The sequence below is a fragment of the Onychomys torridus genome, chromosome 4 (genome assembly GCF_903995425.1).
Source record: "Onychomys torridus chromosome 4, mOncTor1.1, whole genome shotgun sequence".
In the NCBI taxonomy this organism is placed as follows: Eukaryota; Metazoa; Chordata; class Mammalia; order Rodentia; family Cricetidae; genus Onychomys; species Onychomys torridus.
The window spans coordinates 66,385,778-66,410,812 of NC_050446.1; the positions used below are offsets into that span (position 1 = coordinate 66,385,778).

Below are 25,035 nucleotides of genomic sequence, written 5' to 3' on the forward strand. Positions count from 1 at the left end.
GAAAACAAGGCAGAGACTGGGGTCCTAGGCCGGCTTCATCCTCTGGAGAAAGCCCGCCCATGGCCTCACCTCCAGGCTGTAGTGGGCAGGGACGAGCTCGGCTTGGAGCCAGGCTGCAGGGCCGGAGGCGGAGCTGGAGGGTTGGCAAAGGGCAGCTCAGGGGTGTGCCCAGGGGTGTGACCGTTTGATTGGACCAGCAGGCTGTGATAGGCGGAGACTGGTGCTACCTTCCGCCAGGCTGGGAGAGGAGCATTACAAGGGGCGTGTCGAGGGCGTGGTCTCGGGGGGCGTGGCGTGGCCGGACGAGGCCGTTGAGCTGGACTGACTCCTGGAGGGGGTGGCGGGAGAGAGTGGAAGAACTGAGCCAAGCTGCGCAGTCAGACGGGGGCTGGGGCGCCAGCTGAAGAAGCTGGACTTTCAGCGTGTAACCAGGACCCAGACGGCAGGTAAGAGGGGCGTGGGGGAGGGGGCGGGACAATCGGAAGCAAACTTAGCTTCGCCTGGACTTCTGCAGACTTCGGAGGCCCGCTTGGCAACAGGTAATAAGACCCAGAGCAGACTGAGAAAGATCATTCGCCTCCGAGTCCGAACTCCCTAGTTCTGGCAGCACCACACAGCAGCCGTGTGGCCCTGGGCCGGTCCCTGCCCCCAGCCCTGAGCTCCTCGGGTTCCAGAAGGAGGAAGTTGATTGAGGTGAGCTCCGTGTTCCCGGAGTGCTCTTTCTCACCAGAACCCCGGAAGGTGAGGGCTAGCAGGTGACAGGCACTGGGGTACGGAAGGCCACCCGCGTAGCTAGACCTCAGCTGCAAAATGCCACCGAGAGAAAAACACTTGATATGTCGCTCTGGGTTATTGAGTACCAGGAAGGGACCCCAAAGCAAGGCAATTAACATTCTTTCCCTCCTTCCAACTTCTGAGCGCACCACTGAGCTCGGAAGTGGAAACCTAGCCAGACTTTTCCAGGTGAGCAGGTGGAAGAGCCACCCCCACCCAGGGTTAGCAGGAGCAACTCTCCCCTACAAAACCTGCTTGGAATCTAGCTAAGTCCTGGGCCTCCCTGCTATGTCCAGAATTAGGTATCTGTGCTGAGGGGCTCCAGCCCTAATGGTGGTGGGGGTCCTGGGTCCCGGGCCCTCGATGTGTCAAAGGATTTAGGCTTTGGGACTCAGCCGACTTGGATTCCATTCCCTCTTCAAACTTTACTTTATCTGTGACTTGGGGGACAGTGACCTAACAGTAGTTAACAAGAACTAAGTGGAACTGTGTGTACAATGCCTAACAAGACACTGGGTGCCCAGAAGCCTCCTGTGATGTCAGTGAGCAGGTGATATGTTGCCTTCCCTCTGGGAAATAAACCTGTCTTTGGGGTTTGGCTTGGTTTGGAGGGCTGGTGGTAGCTGCTGCTGTCCCACCCCTGACCTCACCAGAGTCAGAAACAGACACCAGCCACCGTCATCTTGTTAATTGTGAGTCAGAAAGTATGTTACCTGGAGTAAACAGTGCCTGAGTTCCTAACAGTGCTTGGGGTTGATGGGTACTGCATACAAGACAGAGCTGAGGATGTAGATGTGTATCCTCACAAGGACCTGGCATTGCCCTCATCCTGAGGTGCTGTGAGACTCCCCCATCCCATTTCCCTCCTGGAGAGGCTCTCTCACAGCTTGGGTCAATTCAGGGGAAGTCTCAGGGGTCTGTGAGGCTCTAGTGGCTGGAGGCTCAGTTTGGGGCAGGATGAGCAGATAGTCCCAGTGAGCAGGATGGGTGCAGAAGGCATGGAAGGTTCTACATGTGAGGCCCTGCATTTTGGGGGGAGACGAACCCATGTTGTGGGGTCAAATAGAAAGTGCCCTGGAAAGCCAGGCTGAAGGCTGAGCCATGTGGAGGAGATACTCTCTCTCTCTCTCTCTCTCTCTCTCTCTCTCTCTCTCTGTGTGTGTGTGTGTGTGTGTGTGTGTGTGTGTGTGTGTGTTGAGTCTGAGTCTGTTGGGAGACTCTGGAGAACCATAGCAGGGATGGGAGTGTGACTTGGACAAGACTTTCTGCCTGAACTCCCCACTCCTCATTAAGCTTGGGCCTACACACTCCCTGCTCCACAGATGTCAGCATCTCAGTGGCATTGGATGAGAATTTGCTACAGTGAAGAGAAGCAGTCTTGATAGAAGGAGACATGCTCTCCCACCCATGCCTGGTGTGGATGGGCCTCTTCACCACCACTCCCATTCTATGACATGACACTGGCCCCACGCCCTTGGGCTTCTCAGCATCTGGGAAGGGGCTTAGATCAGGGAATGTGACACAAGATGTTCAAAGAAAGGACGAGAAGGGCCTTTGGGGCCTTAGGGACTGGAAAGTTAGGGCAGAAGGCATCTTGAACAGAGGAAGAACTCAAAGGCAAGGTCAGCCTGTTGAGCGAGCTCTTGTAAGTGGCTGAGTTGAGTTTCTAGCTCAGTGCTTCTCAACCTTAGTGCTTCGACCCTTTAAATACAGCTCCTTGTGTTGTGGTGATCCTCCTCAACCATAAAATTATTTTCATTGCCACTTCATAACTGTGATTTTGTTACTGTTATGAATCGTAATGTAAATGTCTTGTGTTTTCTATGGCCTCATTTGACCCCCACAAATGAAACCCTGGTTGAGAAACACTGGTCTGGCTACAACTGAGCTTTCAGGGCATGCAAAGCAGGGATAGTAGGTAGGATGAGCTCCAGAAGGGCTTTAAATGCTTAGGCTTGGATCATAGAAAGTGAGAAGAACCATTGAAGGGGTTATCGGGGGTGGGGGGTGATACAAAGTTTGATACTGTGTGTGCTAGATACACAGAGGCAGAGGACTAACATGTCTAGGGGACGTTTGGTTGAAGGAGATCACAGGCTAGAAAAGACAGCCCGCCAAGAGTGATATGGGAAGAATCCAGCTGCGCCTGCCCTTGGGGCCCAGTCAGACCTAATGAAGATGGCTGCATAAGTGGGTGGTAGTCACAGGAAGGGTGAATGCTACTGAGTGATAGGGTGGTAGTCCCAGGAAGCCCTGTGTTCACCCATGAAGAAGTGAAGTCTGGGCTGAGTTGGGGAGCCTGTGCCCCTAGCAGTGGGCATCTGATCAGGACGGGTGGGAAAAGTACCCAGGCTTCCCTGTTCAGCCCAGAGAAGGCAGGATCGAGAGGTCAGCCATCTGGACACAAATTTCCCACAAGGGATGGCTTTTGGTTTCCTGGGGCAAAAGTTTGACATGCAGGGGTGTCCCCTTATTTTAGAAGAGGAAGTTCCCAGTGGCTGGCAACTCCCTCCACCTTGGGGACCCAACTCTTTCACTTGGGGACCAAACCAAGTCTGATCCTCATTAGAGGGAGGGGGTGTCCCAAGACACTGGCACCTAACCCAGCAGCCCAGGCCCTGAACACTGCTTTGGGTTTAAAATGTCTGAAACCTGCAGGCTCTCCTGCCTTGAGACCTTAGCCTTGGCCGCTGCTCTAAACCATTATGCCCACTTCCTCTGCCCTGTGGGAAGCTGGGTTGTAGCCATGATACAATCAGTAGCATCAAACAGCCAGAATTTGGCTCTGCAAGAGGCGGCTGGTGGGAAGGGTGGGTAGAACCCAGGCTGCTTGGCCTGGACCCTTCTGTGGGACAGGATGGGGTTGGGGGAGGTGACCTGTTTAATCTCAGCAGGAAAGGGCCAGCCTTGGTCTGAGAAGCCTGAAGGGGAAGCCCAGAGGTAAACAGGGCCCAGTGGTCTAGATGTGTTCTTCCCTTCCCCTCAGCTGCTGATGCTGTCCTGCTAAGAGGAGTCAACCCTGAAGCCAGTGCCCTGCAGGGTCCAGCTGGGGTCTGTCCAGTTGACTTACTCCTGACTCACTCCTGGGAATCCCCCTGCACCACAGTGTGTTTCCTGTTAGCAGCTGACACATACAGGGCAGACACACAGAAGCAGCTGAGAGAAGCAGAGATAATGAGCCTAGCTCTCATGTTTGTTCCGTGTGAACGTAGATGAGTCCTCCTCGGCCATCCCTTCCAGGCCCTGCCACGGGCCAGTCATTGCTTGGTTTTCAGGCGGCACACGCATGCACACCCCAACCTCACTAGAGTGGGCTGAGCAATGCCCTCAGTCTGGGTCCTCCTGCCTCCTGTTCTGTTCCCTCCGTTCTGCCTGACAGAGCTCGAGCACATAGTATGCCATGTGGCCCAGCATTGCACGCGGGAGCTCCATTTCCTAGCTCTGTAACTGTATCTGAGCCTCAGTTTCTGAATCTGGAAAATGATGATAGTGGTGGTTACGGCTTCATGGGATGGTGTGAGGACACCACAAACACTTGCATTTTATCCCTGGCACAGGGCAGGTGCGGAACTGCTGAGAGCTGTGTTAGGGTCTGCATGCATGTGGCCGGTTCGTACCAGCTCCACCAGACACATTTCTCAATGTGCCTGCCTCCTTGGCCTTCTGTTCCTCTCCAATATGTGTAATGGGGTGCCCCAAGACACTAGTCATTTCTAAGTGTCAGGTGCTCCTAGGCTTTTCCGCCTGGATCTCCCATGACTTAACTTCCCTTTGGTTCTGCTGGTTTGTGGCATACAGAGGCCTCCCGGGCAGGGACTACCCTGTCCATTTATGTATCTTGGCCCTCAGTAGACACTCAGAAAATGACGGCTAACTGAATAAAGGGTTGTCTTGGGGGCCTTCAGTAGGACTCAGCTCCATGTGAGATCCTTGGTGACTCCTTTGAGAGGTCGAACCTTCAGGAAGTAGGGCCTACAACCTGTACCAGGAAGGAGGGTGGGCTGCCTGGGCTTCCATGGTTTCAGACAGGGCTTCCGCTTCCCTATGAAGCCTGGCCTTTACTCTACAGAGAGGGGAACAGCCAACTTCCTCAGTCCTAGCCTAGTGAGGGACCTCTGTAGCCCTTCATGAACCCTTACTCAGCCAAAGGCACCTTCCTGGCAGCAGACAGAGCTACTGCATGTGGGGCTTGGGCTGGAGACAGGAGAGGTGCCCTCCAGGATGCCCAGGCCATGCATCATCCACAGGCCACCTGGGCAGTTTGGGAAGTGCTACCCCACCCCGACTTCTTGGCCTGTGCTGCAGCATCTATGCCTTTTGGGGCCCAATCCAACTCTCCTTGATAAGCTAGTCTCACATGTAGTAACTCAGCATTCTGGGTCTATGCTCTCAGGGCTGATGAGATGCCAGACAGAGTGCTGGAGGTTGGAGGTTTGGGCCTGGGTTCAGATCCTAGCTGTGCCATGGAATTCTTGAGGAACCTGGGGCAGGGAGTGGGCCTCTGCCTGATTTCCTTGCTTCAGGCAGCATATGTTTTAAAGGCTTCCTGGGCCCCTGGGGGAGTGCAGGGACCCTAGGCCGGGTCAGAGACTCTGGAATCAAACTTCCAGGATGTCTGCCACTGCTGCTGCTCACCAGCTGAGAGTGACCTTGGGCAAGCATCTGTATACCTTAGTACCCAGTGTCAGTACCTGTGAAGGGGACAGCCACAGGTTGTCCACAGAGCATTCATTATTTTCTCATTGCTATGACAGAATTCTGGATAAACAGCAACTTAAAGCAGCGTGGGGTGGGGTGTATTTTGGCTCGCAGTTTGAAGGGATACAGTCTGCTATGGTGGGCACACTATGAGGGGAGGGCTTAAGCAGCTGGTCACATTGTGTCTGTCAGAAAGTAGAATGTTCAGCAGCCTTCTCCATTTCATGCAGTCTGAAGCCCCAGGCTACCGATTGATGCTGCCTTCTCAAGGGGCATCTTCCCACCTCAATCACCCTAATCTAGATAGTCCCTCCTTGGCATGCCCAGAGGCTGGTCTCCTAGGTGATCTCGATCCTGTCAGCTTGGCAGGTAGGGTTAACCATCCCACAGGTAGGGGCTTCACATCTGCAGAGCCAGTGAGCTGTGGACCTAGTGTGTTTGGAAGAAAACTGTCATGTGGGCAGACTTTGCGAGCTGTCATTAGTTCCTAATGATACTGTGTGACAACCAGAGAGGGCTCAAGGCATACTGGATGTACTCAGGTTATCCAGACTTTACACTGTTGTTCATAAGGGACTCTTAGCATCCCCAGATTTGGTGTCCTTTACAGGCACCAAGGGACAGCTGTGCTCACCTCATGCTGTTTGACAGTGACACGGGAGCTAATGTTTGTGAAAGATTTCTGACAGTGTTGGGCTACTGGATGCTGTCTCCATACATGCTGCTTCTGGACATTGTTGTCGACAGGAAGCAGCTTAAGTCCCTGGGAGACTGGAGCCTTGAATCTAAAGACCAGGCATTTGGGTTCCTACTCCAGCTTGTCCTGAAGACCTCTTGTGAAACCTCAGACAAGTTCCAGCCCTCCCCAGACTGCAGAGCTGTAACTGTCATCCTGCAGCTGCTCTGTGAGGCTTTTGTCATCTTGGCACATGTGCGGCCACTGTGGGCAGAGCAGGACCTTTCCCAGGGGGAGGACATCTGGTGAACCAGCCCGGGAGGAAGGTGGGGATGGTCAGCTCTCAGCTGCTGCCAGGAGGCTCTGCCGGCACAGAAGGGTAGTGGCTGCTCCCCATGACCCCTCACCAAGGCCCGAGTGCAGTTCAACACCTCTTTCAATATGCACAGTGGGTTGAGGGGTGGCTCAGCCTGCAAAGGCACTTACTTCCAAGTTGAGGACATGAGTTCAAGCCCCAGGAACCATATGGCAGAAGGAGAGAAACCGACTCCCAGAAGTTGTCCTCTGACCTCCACATGCACGCCTACACATACACACACACACACACACACACACACATACACACACACACCACACCACACCACACCACACACACCACACACACACACACACCACCACACACTGAATGAATAAATAAATGTAACAACCTCAAAAAGAAGAATAAGGAATGGAGAGCTGTCTCAGCAGTTAAGAGAACACTATTGCTCTTGCAGAGGACCTGGGTTCAGTTCCCAGCAACCACGTGGTGGCTCTCACCTGTCCATAACTCCATTTCCAAGGGGATCTGACTTCCTCTTCTGGCCTCCATGGGTACCATATACACATAGTGCATTTACATACACATAGACAAAACACTCATACACATAATAAATAACCTAGCACCCCAAGTAAATATATATGCACATTACCATATCCAAATATGCAGATTTGAGACCAATTATTGCCTTTTAAAGTTTCCTTATTTTCTAAACCTTATGCCAGAAACCCAAATTACTTTGATATTCAGTTTTTAAAAAATGGACACACACAACAACATTACAAAGGGCACGTATTTGAAGAAAAATAGATTCTGTAAACTTGAGGTCACAGTGAGTATTTGGTTGTTAATCAATCCTGTGTTTTCAGAGGAGGGGTGGAGTGTTGGTTTGAAGAACATATCAGCTTGTCAAGGCCCAGGCAACTCCCAGGGAGTGCCTGGGCCACAGCCCACTTGGGAAACCAACACCAGATATGAGTGAGAATATCACAGGTAGCATGGGTGTGACCCACCCGAGAGCTAGGTGCTGTTCACAGAGCTTGTCGCCAGCAGCTTACAAAGGCAGCTTAGTTGCCTCTCTGAGCCTCAACATGCTGTGAAATGGGGACGGGGCTAGTAAAGCTTATACCAGGGCACTGAATGAGGGTTAGGTGAGCTTACCATAAGCGAGGCCTAAGATAGAACGTGGCTTTAGCTCTGGGCATAGGGCTTGTGCGCTGTCTATTCTGGAACCTGTGGAGTCACTTGTTTGGATACAGGTGGCACTTGGCAGGAGCCTGCCTCGCCGCAGAACCAGGTGGCAAGAGCAGACGACACCAAGATGGCAGCTGTCTGTAGACAACCTGGCTCTGTGCCAGGGGGAGCCTGGCCTAGCCAGCCCAGTGTGTCTCCTGGAGGAGCCCATCAGATAAGCTACCCTGGCATCTGGGGCAGGGACTGAAGAAGGGCGGGGGTGGGGGCAAGGCTAGAAGTGTGCATTCAATAGAGGTCCCTCCAACGTGTAACAAGTGTAGAGAGGAGTGTGTGTACCCACCCCCCCCCCACACACACACGAAGCACTTCAGGTGTGTAGTAAGCACTCAGTACATGTTCACCACCTGTTGCTAGTCACAACAGTTAGCAATTCTAGAGGGAGAAAATCATCTCCCACTCTCTGTCTGAGGAGATGGATTATTAGTGTGCCACTGCAGGGGAATGGACAGGGCATCACTGTTAATAGAGGGTATAGAAACTCAGTGGACTCATTTGAAGAGGATTGATGTCTTTGAAGTTCTATAATAAGTGAGTGGGTGTCCAAGCTTCGAGTCATGCTCAGTCATGTAGACCGTTCACCTTTCTGACCTCTGGCCTCTGTCCATGTGGGGTGTGTGTGTGTGTGTGTGTGTGTGTGTGTGTGTGTGTGTGTATATGCATGCGTGCATGTGTGCATGCGTGCATGCATGCAGAGTGGCCAGGGCAAGGAGGATGTGTGTTCTGCTCCAGTCTGTCCAAAAGATCCCCAGGCAGCAGGCCTTGTTTTTCCTGGAGACAGTTTAGCGTGGTGCCTTGTTCTCAAGCTTTGTGTGCGTTGTAAGCAGAGAACTTCGGGGAGCTCCAGACACCTTGGTGGGATTCTTCCAGACACTGGGACTTCAGGCTTAGCCAGAGTGATTGATTGATTGATTGACTGATTGATTGACTGACTGACTGGTTAGTTGATTGATTGAGACAGGGTCTCTCTTCATAGCCCTGACTGTCCTGGAACTCACTCTGTAGCCCAGGCTGGCCTGAACTCACTGAGATCCCCCTGCCTCTGCCTCCCGGGTGCTGGGATTACAGGCGTGTGCCACCATGCCCAGCCTCCCTGTAGCACTTTCTCACCCTGGGCTTGCAGGGAGGGTGAATGAGGGAATGTTAGTGGCGGGAAGAGTCCAGCCTCGTAAAGCCAGAAGCTGGTAAGTGTGACGACCGTGGCAAATGAGAGCAGAGCCAGGCAGCCCCAGGCTGGGATGAGGGAGCTTGCTGCCCGAAGGGCCAAGGATCGGCTGGGGACTTGGCCTTTATGGTTTCTTACTCCGATTGAATAAGCCCAGCCTGGAGTTGGGTGTTGCTGGTATAGAGTTGAGGGGACCCAGATAACATTGAAACAGAGCAGGGGTGCTTGCATCGACTTAAAAAACAAAGCCAAACAACCTTGTGGGTCGAGGAGATGGCTCAGTGGGTAACGCATGGGTCCTGTAATTGTGAGGACTCCAAGAACCCATCGAAAAGCCAGGCAAGGGTGCCTGTCACCTCAGCACTTGGAGACAGAAACACGGAATCCCTGGGGAAAGTTGTCTGGGTAGACCCGGCTGGAATTGGGGAGCTCCAGGTTCAGTGAGAAGCCATCTCGGTAACAGAGTTGAGAAGAATCACAGGAAGACACCAGACTTAAACTTCAGGCTTCCACATGTGTGCTCATATACATGGGAACACACATACTCACAGGCACAACATATACACATATGTGTCCCAAAACAACAGTGACCAAAGAATCTTTGTTTCCATATGAACCAAAGGAAAAAAAACTGAAAAACTTTCTAATTATTGAAGAGAGATTCTGTGGAAAAAAATTACAGTACACAGAACCATATACTTAAAGGAAATAATTACTCAGAGATAACCATGGTGAACAATTTGGTGTTTTGGCTTTTAAAAACAAACCATAAAAGAAGTGTTCACACCCCCAGATTGGGGTTGTGCCATCAAAGTGGCTTCCTGTGAGCCTGAGCCTGGGTTTACCATGGCCTAGGGAAGAGTTTGCCACATGACCCCACAGCCCAACTCCCAGCTGCGGTAAGAGGAGGTGCGTTCCCTGTGTTCAGCATCCGCCCACCCATTTGAATATTTCATGATGACCCGTGTGGCTGAAGTGGTCACCTTGTCCTTACTGTGTTTTGTGCTCAGGCCTTCTGACCTCCGGAGTGAGAAGTAAATTCCTCAAGGTAGCTTTTGGGTCAGGTGGTCTCTGGGTTCAAGATCACAGGAAGGCAGTATATACACAGGAGCTTATTGTGTTTGGAAGAGACAGGAAACAGCAAGAGGCAGCCAGGTCTCTCTTTGGTGTGACTTTGGACCCTCCTCCCTTGGAGCCTGTGGTATCATTAACTGGTCATGGGATCACTTTACTATTTAATGGCCTGTCCCTGCAGTAACTCCTTCTTCCTAGTAGCCTTCTGGAAACCAGGGTTCCGGGAGATGAGCCCCTGATAGGACATCTCAGGAAGTGGGAGGTGGGTGCTGTGGCTCTCACACTGGTGTGCATGCCATTAGAAAGCTTAGGAAAAGCTTTGTCCAACTAAGGTGGGACATAGCCTATGAGTATGCATTTCACTTTTTATTACATCTATCTATCTATCTATCTATCTATCTACCTATCTATCTATCTATCTATCTTTCAATCATCTATCATCTATTTATCTATCTATCTGTCTGTCTGTCTGTCTATCTATTTTAGTATGTGTATGAGGGCTGGTGGAGGGGGATGTGGAGGTCCGAGGACACATTGTGAGAATCTGTTCTCTCCTTCCACCACATGGAACTTTGGAAAGTTGAACTTATGTTTTCAAGCCTGGCCTCAAGGGCCTTCCCCCTCTGAACCTTCTTGCTGGGCTCAGAATATGCATTTCTGCCTTTTTTCCCCCTTTCCATGCTGAGGACTGAACCCAGGGGCTTGCACATGCTAGGCAATTGCTCTACCACCTGACAAACACGTTTCTAACACACCGTCCATCCCAGGAGGTCCTGCAGGGCATCCCTTAGTGAAGCCAGCAGAGCAGAATAGATGTGGGTGGAGGTGGGGCTTGTGTCCTGTTAATATAGGCTCACCCAGTGAGGCTTGGTGACTGCCCTCCCATCCCTTCTCCATATGGACTCTGTGTGAATGGGGAAGTTTACACATAGGAGAACCCCCATTTTACTGAAAGGAGAACTGAGGCTCTGGCACCTGCCCCCTCTCTCCTCAGCCCCAGAGAACCCAAGGCTCTGCACTGGCCGGTGGGGCCTGGGTGTGAGGGCACAAGACTCTTGAAAGCTGGCTTCCAGCAAGCTTTAACCCTGTTGTGCCCCTCACCCTCACCTGCCTTGACTTTTTCCTGTGAGTAGGGAAGCTGCCATACCTTCCAAACCTTCTCTAGCACTGTGCCTACCCGGGGAGACTCCCCGGGGAGCTGAGTCTCCATGACGTTCCTAAGGCAGTGCCTTGTTCTACTTCCCCACTGACTCCTCAGTAACGTGATCTAAGTCCACGTCTCCTGTTCCCCAGCCAGTATGCGCTCCCGGAAGCCAGAAACTTTCCCTCAGCCTGGGCTCTGCCTGTCACGTGAAACAGAGGGAGGGTGCTTTGTGGCTTCTGAGCATCTAGTGTGAGCCAGGCCTGCCTGGGGCTGTTCGCAGAGAATTATTGTAGCAGGTCAGCCTCCCAAGTAGAGGTCATCAGTACCCATTTCTCAGAAACTGAGGGATGAGACTGGAAGCATCTGCTCAGGTTGCCAACCAAATAGGCGGGGCTGGGCATTCCAATCCCACACTCCTTCCTGGGGCACCCCCCCCCCCTTTTCTCATAATGATACCTTGTACTTTATAGCTGTTGGCCACAGACAGTTTTTCTCATACATACCCTCAGGCCCTCCAGTGCCCTGGGAATCAGGCAGGGAGAGGGATGTTACTTAGTCTGTTCTCACAGTGACAGGGTGCTGAGCAAGCTGCCCAGATCCCACAGCTCAGGAGAACGTGGCTGTGTTTTCAACCCCATTCCATATCACCACACTACCTCCTGAAGGGAGGACTCTGGGCCCCTCTCTCCTCAGCCCCAGAGAGCCCAGTGAACTGGTGGGCCCTGGTGTGAGGGGCCCAAGACCCCATCAAGGACCAGGTCTGGAGCCCATGTGGAGGATGGTCGAGACTGCCTCCAGCCCTGGCATGTAAAAGCCCAGGTAGGTGTGGAGGTGAGAGTGGGATCCTAGGCAAACTCTGCCCCTGGCTTTTCCTAGAATCCTTATGTCCTCTGAACAGTATTTTGCAGACTTCCAGACAGCAGGATGTGGGGCCCACTGCTCTGCCTGAATGTCTGCCATCTCTTGTCCTCCTTCGAGGCCACCATCCTCCCTGGAGGAAAACTTGGTTCTCTGACCAAGAAACTGGTCCAACTGGTTCCTGTTCCTCCTCCCTAGGATCCTGAAGGCTGAGTAGAGGAAAGTCCACAGGCTTGGGACCTGGTATTGCTCCGATATCCCTGCTATGGGCTGACACTGAGTCTTTTCTCCCAGCCAGGCAAGGGGACATAAACTTGTAATCTCAAACTCTGTGTAGCTGGTGATGTGACTAGCCTTGCTAGCTTGGTTAGCCTGAGTGGCCTCCCTAACTAGGCCTGAGCACAATGTGGGACCAGAGCCTGGGGCTCAGAGTGTTTGGGTCTGTGTGTTTCAGGACGATCAGCTTCAGACCTGTGGTCTTCAGGTCTTGAGGACGTGGAGTTATCACTTGTCTTTTAAGGAAAAGGATGCTTTTCCCACAGGTGACTTGCAGGCATTCAGGGAAAAACACTAACCACCCCTGGGTTGCCCCGGCTCTCTGCAAATGCCGGTAACTCCCCACCCTGCATCTCCTAGTTATTCATGCCAGTCATCAGTATACTGGTCCCTTAGCTGCCTAGACTTCCTACTGCCTACAGCAGGAGTGAGCATGGCCACCCTCAAAGGGCCACAGCCAGGACCCACCACCCTCAGGATGTGCATCCGAGAGGCTTGGCCTACTGTCTGCCAAGAGAGGGAAGGGAAGTGGCGGTCCTCTGAGGAGAGAAGAGTGTCGAGTGTTGAGTGTAAGGGTGGAGAGCCAGGATTCCCACTGGCTTTAGGGGCTGCGATAGGGGTGTCACACATAGGCATACTGAGATTTGGGACCACAAGTAATGAAGGGAAGAACTGGTCCAGCTGTTTTGTCCTTTTTTCCCCCCTGGAGCCGAGAAAGGAGCCCATGGGCTCTTTGGCACCTGGTGTGGCTGTGACGTTTCTGCTGCTGACTGACACTGAGTTCTTCTCCCAGACAGCACAGTGGCACAAGCTTCTAATCCCAGCACCTAGAAGGCCGAGGCGTGAGGATTGACGCAAGTCTGAGGCTAGCCTGTACTATATTATAAGACTCTTGTAGCTAGAGTTTTCCTGGTCCTGCCTGGCCCAGGGTCAGGACAAATCTCTCTCACCCACCAGTCCCGAAGCCACTCAGACCCAACCAAGTAAACACACAGAGACTTATATTTCCTATAAACTGTATGGTTGTGGCAGGCTTCTTGCTAACTGTTCTTATATCTTAAATCTGCCCATTTCTATTAATCTAAAAGTTGCCACGTGGCTCGTGGCTTGCCGGTATCTTAACATCTGCTTCTCATCATGGCAGCTGGCAGCGTCTCTCTGCCTCAGCCTTCCACTTCCCAGAATTCTCTTCTCTCCTTATCCCACCTATACTTCCTGTCTGGCTACTGGCCAATCAGTACTTTATTTGTCAATCAATCATGCACAGCACTAGCCATTAGGCCAGACAGTTTAAATAATGTAAGCGTCTGTGTGTTTATTTTATAAGTGGGCTGCGGGACTGCCAGGGCTTGGCGGGAGCTGGAGAGTTTCAGACTCTGGCTTAATTTTCTCTACCCCAGTAATGTTCCTACTCCCCGTGTGTTTCTCCTTACTTTGGGGATGGGAGGTGGCTAGGCTCCAAGCTCCCCTGTACCCCATCTGGCAATAAAGACTAGCCCAGAGGACTGCTCAGGAGTCTGGAGGGGGTATGGCCTGGACTAAGGACAAGCTGGGGAGGTGGGTAGCTGCTGGTAGCTCATGGGGGAGAGTAGAGAGGCAGAGCCAGAGGGACACAATGTCCTTAGGAGCCCCAAGGGATCCCAGGGCCCTGGTTACAAGAGGTGGTGTGAATGGACTCATCAGCATCTGGAGTTGCTAGGGCCTGGGGGTCTGACTCCTGGTGGGCCAGTAAGGCCTGAGATTTGCATACTTTCCCTCTGAGGGCATTCTCCAAGCATACCTCTAGGGACCAGAGAGTACGTGAGGTCTGAAAGAGGAGGCTCCTGTCACCTGGATATCTGTCTGTCTTCTTCTGTCTTATTCCCTCCCTCTTCCTCTCCCATCTCTCCTCCTCACATTCCTCTGCCTCTTTTCACCCCTCACATTTTTCCTTCCCCATCATGACTCCCCATGATCCTCTATGCTTCTTTGAGCAGAGCGCCTGTGTCCCACTCATCCTGGCTCATCCTACAGCCACCCTTGATAAGTCTCCTGGCCGTGGCTCCTCAGCAGCCCCACGGAACCCCAAGAGCCCAAGGGGTCCCAGTGGAAAAGTACAGAACGCACTGGCTTCCTCCGTGGATGCTTTCCTGCTTTGACGGCTGAGTGCCTGTGCTGTGGTCACGGCCCGCTGGAGAGGCAGAGGGTGACACAGCCCTCAGCCAGGCCTCCTGAGGGTGCAGCCCCCGGTGCCCGTTGTGGAACTAGATGTCTTGAGCCACCCCCTCCTTAGAGCCTGGTGCCCACCCTGCAGAGGGCTGATGAGGCTGCCGTCTGAGCTATATACTCGGTGAGGTGGCTGTCGACCCTGTGTGTTCACGGGCTCTGTGGTTGCTGGAGAGGTGGTCCCAGAGACAAGGAGGCACGGGAACCACAGAGCGGGGGACAGGAGAGAGAGCTTGTGGTCTCCTCTCTTCCCAGCCTGGCCAGCGCTTGGAGCTAGATGTCAGTAAGATGCTCTCTGAGTTGTACATCTGTCTCCACCTTTCTGTGTTTGGGTTCCTCTGTGTGTGATGCTGTCTCACCCCGGTGTCCCCCACTAAACAGGCCAAATACCTCTTAAATTTTACTGCAACTGGGGGAAGCAGGAAGTCTGGCCATTTTCAGGGATGGAAGCAGAGGTTCAGGAAAGTAAGTCTCAGGGCCTGGGGATGTGGTTCAGTTTGCATAGTGTGCATGGAGTCTTGGTACAGTCCCTAGCCCCATTTATGCCAGGTGTGGTGCACATACCTGAAATCCCAGCGCTCAGGAAGTGAAGGCAGGAGGATCAGAAGTTCAAGGTCATCCCTGACTGCAGATTGAGTTTGAAGACAGGGCTCAGATCATGAGGCCCTGTCTAAAAGAGAGACAGAAAGGGTCAGGGGGAGACATACACACACACACACACACACACACACACACACACACACACACACACACACACGAGAGAGAGAGAGAGAGAGAGAGAGAGAGAGAGAGAGAGAGAGAGAGAGAGAGAGAAACACTTGGGAAGGGGCAGAAGGAGCCGAGTATGAGCCTGTCTGAACGCTTGTGGAGATGGCAGGAGGGCTCTGGGAGGGCTGCCTGCAGGAAGCAGCCTTGCAGCTGTACCTCTCCTCTGTCCAAGCTCAGCCTGGGGAGGTTACAATGGAGCTGCCAGAGCCTGCTGCCTGCTGCCATGTGGGATCCCTGATTACAGTCCCCTCCCTGTCCCTAATCACCCACTCGGGGTCCACACCCAGGCTCTGTTTTAGGAACCCTGGCCCAGGCCCAGAGTTTGCCCATCATATGGGTGGGTGAGCGAGTCTCTTCCCCAGACCTCACAAGGTCCATTGTAGGTTGTCTGCTGCTGGTTAGGTCTGGTGTCTGAACTATAAAATTGCCTGAGTAAGAAGCAAGACAACCTTGGTTAGGGTCCATCAGTTCCTTATCATGCCAAACTGTTTCTGCTGGCCGTGAAACACAGTGGTTAGCACAGGGGGATCTGGATCAAATCTTGGGGTAACCGTCTGCCAACTGTGTCCTGGGTGTGGAGAGTCAGAGACAACAAGTTTCTCCATCAAGGATAACTGCGGTCACCTAGCACTGTGACCTGTGGTCACTTGTGGTTACTTGGTCCTGTGGACTGTTCCCATGACCCAGCCATCCCTCAGAGGCAGCAGGACAGCTGGGTCTTTGTCACAAAGTATTACTTGTGCCTCATTGTTTTGGGAGCTCCTGTGTTGTGTGTCCAGATTGAGGCTAGCCCCTGGTGGGATTTTAGTGAACTGCAGTGGCTCAGGATGGAAGTCACTGGGGGTCCCTGAGTGGCCTTTGGGTCCCTGAGCCCTTTACCTCTGAGCCTTACACTGGGATTTCAGCAGGCCCTGTGGGTCAACTCTGTCCAGCTGGCTGGGACAGGGCAGGCAGGAGCTGTGAAGTGTTGTGCCACTGACCTTGAAGATACTGGACACCACTCCCATCTGCTCAGACTCTAGGGTCTCAGGGGCCAGTTAGCCATGTCATCCCTGACTTCAGGGACAGTACCTTCTTAACATAAAATGTTCAGGGCCTTGGGCTGTGGAGTTAGAGTCCTGAAGGCCCAGCTGAGCTGGGCCACTATCCCTGTGTGACCAGGGCAAATGTTGCCTGCTCCCTCCTGAGCCCCAGTGGGCTTGCTGAGGTTTGGGAATTGGATATGGTGACTTGGGCAGTGAGCACATTCCCTTTGTCCCCCACTCTGCCCTCTACCAGACTCCATTTCAAGGTCTTAGTGACCTTGACATTTCTGGGCCAGTCTGCTGGATCCCCAGGCCTGTCCCACCTCTCAAGGGACATCTTCATGCGTACCCTCTTGCTGTGTGAGGAGAGGATACTTCACTACTTAGCTAACAGCCTTCTAGAGTTCACAAGGCCTCAGATGTCTGCAGTCAGGACTGGCTTCTTCCTGGACATCCATGATAGTCCACTTTACAGATGGTGCTAAGCCCAGAGTGGGAAAGCTCCTTGTCAAAGGTCACATAGCTCTGAGTAATGAGATTATAAAGTCTCAACTCAGAGTCCACACTATGACCTGGTTTACTGGGGAGAGGAGAGGGTCTTAAAAGGTAGAAATCTCCTGGGCACCTAGGTGCTGACATGAGGCCCTAGAATCTGAGATCTGAGACTTCTGAATTGCCTGGCCTGAAATCTCTAAGTGTTCCTCAGACTCATAGCTGCCTCTCTGACCTTCCAAATGAGGAACAGTTAGCTTGAGATGGTCATTTGTTTTGCCTCCAAGGGCAGAGCCCTGGGCTGGACATACAGGCCAAGCCCAGATCTATTGTATATCCCAATGTGATGAACAAAAGTTAACACCTCTCCCCACCGGAATATAAAGCAGTCCAGAGCACTGGCCACTTTAACTAGCCCCCCAGCTCCTCAACATGCATTTCCCCGAAAGTGCTGTCTCTGGGCCTCATCTCTTCACTGGGAAGTGGAGACTGAACTGGGGTGTCTGGGGCATTCCTAGCACAGTACATCTGAGTGTGGGAGCCACAGAACCCAGCACACTGGGGAGGTCAGAGGCCCTGGTTCAGCTTGTGCCTTTGGTGTGTGGGCCAGGTGAGGAGGCTGGCTCCAGGGTCTGTGCTCCTGTTCCCTACTTCCTTCCAAGGCAGCCTCTTCTTCAGTCAAGGGCCCTCCAGTCACATTGCTCAGGTTTCAGAGCAAAATCAAGAAGGGCCACCTCTATAGGCCTCAGTGGCCAAATTGAAGGGACATCCTGGCCAGGATTGGAGGATCTGGTCTCCTTCCTTCACAGGAAGCCAAGAATCACACCTCAGGAGCTTGGTCAGGATAGAAGGGGTCTGGTGGAAGACGGGGTGAGGAAAGGTTGGGTAGGGCCTCCACCAACTCGTTACCTAGCATCAGGTAAGGAAGGAATGCTGGCTTAGTCACCGGGTGGCCTTAGGCAAGTCACTGCACCTCCGAGTCTCAATTTCTCTAGCTGCTGAATGGGGACAGCGCTTTATCTAGATGCTTGTTATGGAACTTCAGTGAGAAATTGTGGGTGATGGCAGATGACAGGCTAAAGCTTGTCATCTCCTGGCTACAGTGTTTAGGTGGCAGAGAGTGGGAACCTGTCGATCTGGCTCATGGGGTCATGTGACTGGACTTTGGAATCCTGTGAGTAAACATGTGGGGTGCTAGGGTGAGACAGCCACTTGTGTTCAGGGGCCCACAAGCACTGCTCTGCTAGAGGTGAGGCCCCTTCGGGCTCAGAGAGGTTTGGTATCTGTCATGCTCTAGGTCACACAGCAGCTAGGAAGCAGAGCAGGATTCCCAAGAGGTCTTCCGGAGAACCTCAACTCCCAGGCTGCCTTATGGCCCCGTGCTTCTCTTGTTGCCAGAGTAACAGATGTTTGTTTCCCCTTTCTCATTTTAACAACAGCAACAACTGAAAGTTCAACCAGAGATTGGAAAATAAGATAGTGAGAGGTCAAAGCACCAGTAATCCCCAAGTCAGTTGTGACAGCCAGTTACAACACACAGGTCCATACACACACACAGTCACCATGCCCAGCCTCCTCCAGTGAATGATCAAGGCAAAGTCCAGACAGAGGCTGGAGACCTGTGCCAGACACCAGCCTGTGGGGCCAGGCTGGGCCAGGTGGTCTCCAAAGCCCTGAAGCCAGGCAGTTTTTCTCGCTCCACATTCTGCCATGTGTGAGCAGGCCACTCACCAGACACGGCTGTCAGACTTCCCAGCCTGCAGGACCCCAGAGGCCAGATCCTTATGGCTGGGAGCAGGTGCTTTGCCATGGGGATGACAGAGATCTCCCTCCTCTGGGGATCCACCCGACTCTTGCTTCAGAGCAGGCCAGGACCACTGGGTAGAAGCTTGCAGGGCGGGTTCACATCAGAGGAGGCTTCTGATGGTTTCTGACTGCTTTCCAACTTCAAATGTCATTGCCTTTGAATTTGACACTATTAGTCCCTCACCTGGCTCCTCCAGGCTTCATGGGGACCCACTATTCAGCTCCTTTCACTGGTGGGAAAGCTACAGCAGAAGCAAGGCGGTGGTCCCAGGCCATAGCTGGTAGGAGGTGGCCCATGTGGCCTCTTCAGCATAGACTTGTGTGTTGATGGAACTCTGGTGTGAATTGGCCTGCATACTTCCAGGCACTCTGCTTCCTGCCCAGCCCAGCTGGCTGTGTGACCCTGTGCCTCTTACTCTGTCTGGTCTCTCTGAAGACAGTGATCTCCTGGATGGCCCTCATGACGGTGCTCTGGGGTAAGCGGCTAGAGGGAAATGAACTTCTGGAAGGGTAAGGAAAGCAGAGGGGTGGGAGAATCACATGACACTGTGGCACCAGGAAACTCAGGCTTGAACCACACAGGAGCGGACGTCTGGGCTGGACCCTTGAGTGCACCTCAACATGTTCCATCCTGAGAGCTTGAAAACCTGAGTTCTGACTGCACTCTGAGCAGCTCATCAGGATCTCTGACCATGGAGATCAAGTGCCCACAAGCTTTAACACTCCAGGACAGTTCCAATATGCAACCAAGATGGGACCACACACAGCTCCAGGAGATTGGGGTGATGGGGATGGTAGATACTCAGGTTCCATGTGGGCTTTCCAGGGCCGGCAGTCCTTGGAAATTGGGTGGAAGCATGCCTTTGAGCATTTTAGAAATTTATTATTAATTAATTCATATTAAAGTTTGTCTTTACATTTGTTTATTTATATTGTGTGTGCGTGCACCACTGCATGCACATGGAGGTCAGAGGACCGCTTTCAGGAGTCAGTTTTTTCCGTCTAGCATGTGGGTCCTGGGGTTGAACTCAGGCTTTCACACTTGACAGCAAGTGTCTATACCCCGCTGAGTTCTCTCCCAGATATTATTTACTTATTTGTGAGGATTTATGTTTTATTATATGTCTCCGGGTGGGTATGTGTATGTGAGTGCCAGGGTCCAAAGAGGACAGAAGAAGATGTAGGATCCCCTGGAGCTGGAGTTATGGGCAGGGCCATTTGTGAGCCACCCTGCATAGGTGCTAGGGACCAAACTGGCCCTCTGCAACAGCAGTATACACTCTACCACTAAGTGCAGATCCTATGTATTTTTTTTGGAGACAGGATCTTTCATGTATTCCTGGCTGGCTTAGAATTTACTACATAGGGCAGGCTTACCTCAATCTTGGAGATTTTCCTGCCTCTGCTTCCCAGTGTTGGGATTACAGGAGTAAACCGTCTGTATGCATCTTCCTGGGAAGGGAATCTGTGCTTTTCCCAGCTTTTCAGACTCAGAGGAGTTTTCAAACCAATCCTGGTAGGAGTCAGCTAACTTCCATTGCAATAACCCAGCATTTCCTCTTCCTCCTTCTCCTCCTCCTCTTCTTCTTTTTAGACAGGGTTTCATTTAGCTCGCACTAACCTCAAATTTTCTATGAAACTTGAGGCTGGCCTTGAATTTCTGATCCTTCTACCTCAGCCTCCAAAATGTTGGGGTTACAATCTTGTGCCCCATGCTGGGTTCGGTGATGTCATTTGGTGTTCAGTGGCTTCCTTTGCAGGATCGAAGTTGATCTGTGTCTCTAAGGAACCTTCCTGAGCTTTCCAGATCCCCACCTCTTAACTTATTCTCACGCTCATGTGCCAGGAGCTCACTGCATCCTGGGCATTTGTAGAGTCATGAGCAGGGGATAAGTGCAGGACGCCCCTGAAGGACCCTGAATTCTAGGGAGATCTGGTGGGGAAGGCATATGATAGTCGCCTGGGGGCACGAGCTCGCCTCTAGAGCCTCTGATGGTACGAGCTGGGCAGTATGGGCCTGGGTGTTGGCAAAGGCTGTCTATGCACTGGAAGTGAGACTCACAGAGGCTGAGAAATTTGCATTGGGAGTTTCTTTACAGAAAGGCTTCTAACAGAGAACTGCACACTCGAAGGCCCTGGTGTAGATAAGGGCCAAGAGTACGGGGCGATTGTAAGAGCATGTGTGATCAAATAAGCGTGTGTAAGAGAACTAGAGCAACAAGAATAAGGAAGGGAAAACCAGACAGGGCCCAGAGGGCCGTGTACGGAGTCTGCATTTTATAGGCAGTATGTCAGCAGGAAAGTTTCTGGCTGCAGATGGACAGGATTCTTGCTGCGTTTCTCAGCGGTATCCCTGCAGGAGGAGGAGGAGGAGGAGGAGGAGGAGAGCAGGGGTGGAACTGGCCCCCTGCTCAGTTCTGGGCTGGCCTAAGGGAAGCGGGGAAACTGCAGAGAGGAAGGAGACCTGTACAGCGATTAGGTGTTCTGATGGTGGACCATTTCCTCTTCTCTCAACCCTACAGCACTTAGAGCCAGGAGTGGAAGCCCCCTTAGGGACCTTGGAAAGCTGGAATTCCGATTGGGTGCATCCTGAGAGGTGGCACACACGGTGTTTAGAGCCATTAAATGAAAGGGGTTTCACGGATGTTGGGAGTGCCTCAGCTGGACGTGTTTGCTGCTGGGAATTGGAATGGGTAGCACACGGCGACTCCTGGGAAGAGACTCCCTGATCTCCGGCCTGGTAACAGCAGAATTGTTTGTTCTTCACAGTGTGTCCATTGTCCAGAACTCATCTGAGAAACTGCCACAGAAATTGCTGCTCTGCTCCAAGCTGATCACTGAACAGGTGAGGAGGAAGCGGGGCAGGCAGCCACCTGTGCAGGTCTTGCATGGCTTCTCCTGTGGAACCCTGGAATTCATATCTCCCAACACTGGACCAGAAAGCACTGTGGTCCCTACACCCCGGAACACTTAGGAACACAGGAGTGGGCCCTCAGGTCCGGCTGGAGGGCATATTCCTGTGCCCCCGTGTGTGACAACTACTCCCCCAATACACAGTGCAAACTCACAGGAGGGGGTGACACAAAAATATTCTCTTGGAGACCCCAGCCTCCCTGGGCCCCACTAATGCTCCCAGGGGCTCCCAGGAAGGTGGGAAGGTCTGGCAACATTGTACACACTCAAAGCTGGCTCGGCTTGGGCATCAGGTGTGGCCTCACGATACCCCATGGGTGAAAACATAGGGTGTGTCTGATAATAGTTCTAGGTGACTCTGGCACAGTGGACCTCAGACACTTTTCAGGTGGCTGAGCACCTGAAGTCATGCGCTCTTTGTGACAGTCCCCCCTCTTCCACGGCCCATCCATTCATCCATTCATCCGTTCACCATCTACTCACACACTCACTCATCTACACATCCAGCCTCACCTCACCTCCAGTTACTTCTGTGGGGTACCCACTTACAAAGCACTGGGACTTCCCCTAAAGACACCACAGTTCACACACAGATCAGAAGTCACAGCAACTGGCATACATTGATAGCCCACCACATACCAGATATTTTACTTACATTAGCACCTGGGAAACAAATTAAAAACAAACAAACAAACAAACAAACAAACAAACAAACAGGTCTTAAACTTTCTCATTTCACAGGACTAGAATGAATCCAGAGAGGTTAAATCACTTATCCAGAGTCACACAGCTAGGAGGTGATAAAACTGAATTCAAACCCATATGGTCTAATGCTACACCTCACTTCCGGAAGCTTCTGTAGTATCCAGTGCTATAGGAATGATGCCTCCAACTAACGTGTGTCTTAGGGCCAAGGGGTGATGGTGGGATGAGGGGGGTGTTTGTGGGAGTGCGGTGGAGGAGGTCAGGCCTAAGATGAATGTCATAGACAGCAGAAGGGAAATACTGGTGTGTTTGTTTTGTTGTATAAACTGACTTGGCACAAAACTGCATTCCATCAGTTTAAATTATTCTTGCTTAAAAAATGGCCAACTGGCCTGCCACAGGGTCGCTGGCACAGCTCCCCCGATCACTCTGGGACTTCCCATAAGATGTGCTTGCAGCTCAGTCCTTGTGTTATCATTTGTGTTTGACACACCCTGGCAGGAAGGTGTCTATAAAGTATTCAGAAGAGCACCTAACCCAGGGGGTATTCTCTTAGCTCAGCTCCATTGGGTAGCAGCATTCACCCCTGACTTCTGCAAGTGTTGTATAACTCGGTGCCACAAGGTGCATCCCTGGTATCCTGAGCACTAGCTCCAGGGCTGCCAGGCCCCAACTTCCTCTTTTCCTGATATTTAAGCTATGAAGAGCCTACTGCACAGAGGGGAGCCCGCTGCACAGAGGGGAGCCCTCTTCACAGAAAGGAGCCACAGTATAGAGGACAGTCTAGCCCCAGGAAACTCTTCCCTGTGACTGTGCTAGCAGAGCCAGGATCTGAACTTTCATCCAGGGACTGTGTGTCTGTCCTCTCCCAGGAGCAGTCAGCCCCTGGTTCCAGCCTTTTACTCTCTACCATCAGCTAAGGCCAGTCATGACCCGTGCTACCTCCTACAGACCCTGTGTGGGTACAGACCCTTGTGTGAATATTGTTTGATCTCTTGGCAAGGCTGGGCCAGGGATTAAATGTCATGGGCGGGTGCCTGCCAAAACAGCTTTAATTATGGACACAGATTTAAATTTCATGTCATTTCTGTGCACTGCAAAATGTCTGTTTGGTTTTTTTGTGTTTGTTGGGCTTGGTTTTCTTTTTGCTTTGTTGAGACAGGTTCTCCTGTAGCTCAGGATGCTTTCAGACTTGTTATGTTGCTAAAGTTGTGAGCACTCTACCAACTGAGCTGCATTCCCAGGTTCTGTTTGTTTGTTTGGTTAACTATTTTAAAATATTCAGTCTGTTCTTAGAGCCCAGTTAGTAGAGGCAGGGGCTGGCCAGGCCCTGCCCTCCACCAGCGCTTATTTCTATCAGCTGGGCAAGAACTATAGCTTGTCCCTTCAGACGCCAAGGCGTGTCCAGATAGAACCCTGTGCCCCTAATAAGACTTTAGGGTCTTTTTCAGGTATGATGGTGATTGTGGGTTCTCTGAACCTGGTACCACTTTCAAACATGGGGCAACCTGGGCATGTCTCCAGCCGGCACTGAACTGCCTGTCTGTCCTTAGGGAGACTCCTGTCTGTTTTGTGCTCAGCAAGGAGAATGATCTTGCTCTCTACTGCCTGCTGGTTGCCTCTAGGCACAAAGACCTGTGGCCTGGACCTGTGACAGCTATGCTGGGCCACCCAACACCCTCTCCAAAGCTGCTTCTCAGCCTCTACACTTCCTAAGGTGGTTCCCAAGTCCCAATGGGTTGAGCTGCCTGCCAGTCAGGCACTGCCTGGCTGTTGTTTCAGGATAGGAATCTACTGCCTTCAAAGTGGCTCTGCCCTTGCCTGTCGGCTATTGGAGACCTTAGCCATGGTCTTTTACCTCTTTGGGTCTCTGTTTATTTTCAGGGAGCTGAAGGACTTAGGCCAATGTGTGGTAGGGGTCTGATGAGTAACCAGGAGGCCAGCCCAAGTGTCGGAGGCCTGGGATACCAGGGAAATACCATCCTGGGGTGTGGTCCAGTGTGTCCAAGGCTGAGGCTTCCTCCTGGCCTCCCAACCAGAGCTCCTTTGAGCAGCTGCTCTCTGTCCTCACCACCTGTCACCATCTAGGTGATCATTTATCTCTGGTAGGGTAGCAGACCTGGACCAGCTCTGAAGCAGAGGCAGAGCCAGACTCTGTCATTGAAACAGGCCCAGCAAATACGCCACAGGTAGTGGGTGGTGGCTGCAGGTGCCTGAAGGTAGAGGCCATCTTGTCTGGGTTTATTGGGAAGGGCTGAATGTTTGGCAAGGAAGGAAGCTGTCAGTGTCCCACAGCTTCTGCGGGGAGCTCAAAACTGCCGGTGGTTTGTCCCAGCTCTGCCTGGGCCCTGCAGGTCTTATTATGATGGTGTGGTTCAGGGAGGGGCTAAGAGGGCGGTTCTCAGGCAGGCGTGCCACTGTCATGGTGGTCACTGGCCATAGCCCACCTGCCCTGTCTGCCCACAGGTTCCAGTCTTTGCTTGAAGGCTGTTACAGATAGAACTGAGGCATTGTTGTTGTTGTTGTTCTGTAGTGTTTTGTTTTTATTTTGGTTGTTTTGAGGAAGAATGTAGACTCACACCTTCACTTCCCAGAGGCAGAAGCTGGTGGATCACTGTGAGCACAAGAACTAATGTTAGTGGGCTCCTTCCTCCCAGAGGGAGCGCTCCAGGGTGGGAGGAGCCTGACTTTCGCACTCGGTACTGGGCATTGACTGGGCCAGTGGGAGCCTGCCTGACCCAGGTCCCCCAGGGCTTGTTGGGAGGATTAAAGGGGATGAGAGGTGAGGGTGATTGTCCATAGCAGGTGCTATTCACTGAGGCCACTCCTTGTCCCTTAGCAGGACCCATTGTTCAGATATCACTCTTAACTCCCTGGAAACCTGTTCTG

The 25,035-nt window shown here is 52.3% G+C and overlaps 1 protein-coding gene across 1 annotated transcript in view; it reads left to right on the forward strand.

The window, feature by feature from the left end:
* The first annotated feature begins 307 nt into the window (after positions 1–307).
* The window catches only part of Cd82 (CD82 molecule), a 45,272-nt gene continuing 20,544 nt past the window's right edge, over positions 308–25,035 (forward strand). Inside the window, exons 1-2 of the mRNA XM_036186432.1 lie at positions 308–446; positions 21,298–21,373. The gene's annotated coding sequence lies outside the window, so the exon portion shown is untranslated. The remainder of the gene's footprint in view (positions 447–21,297; positions 21,374–25,035) is intronic.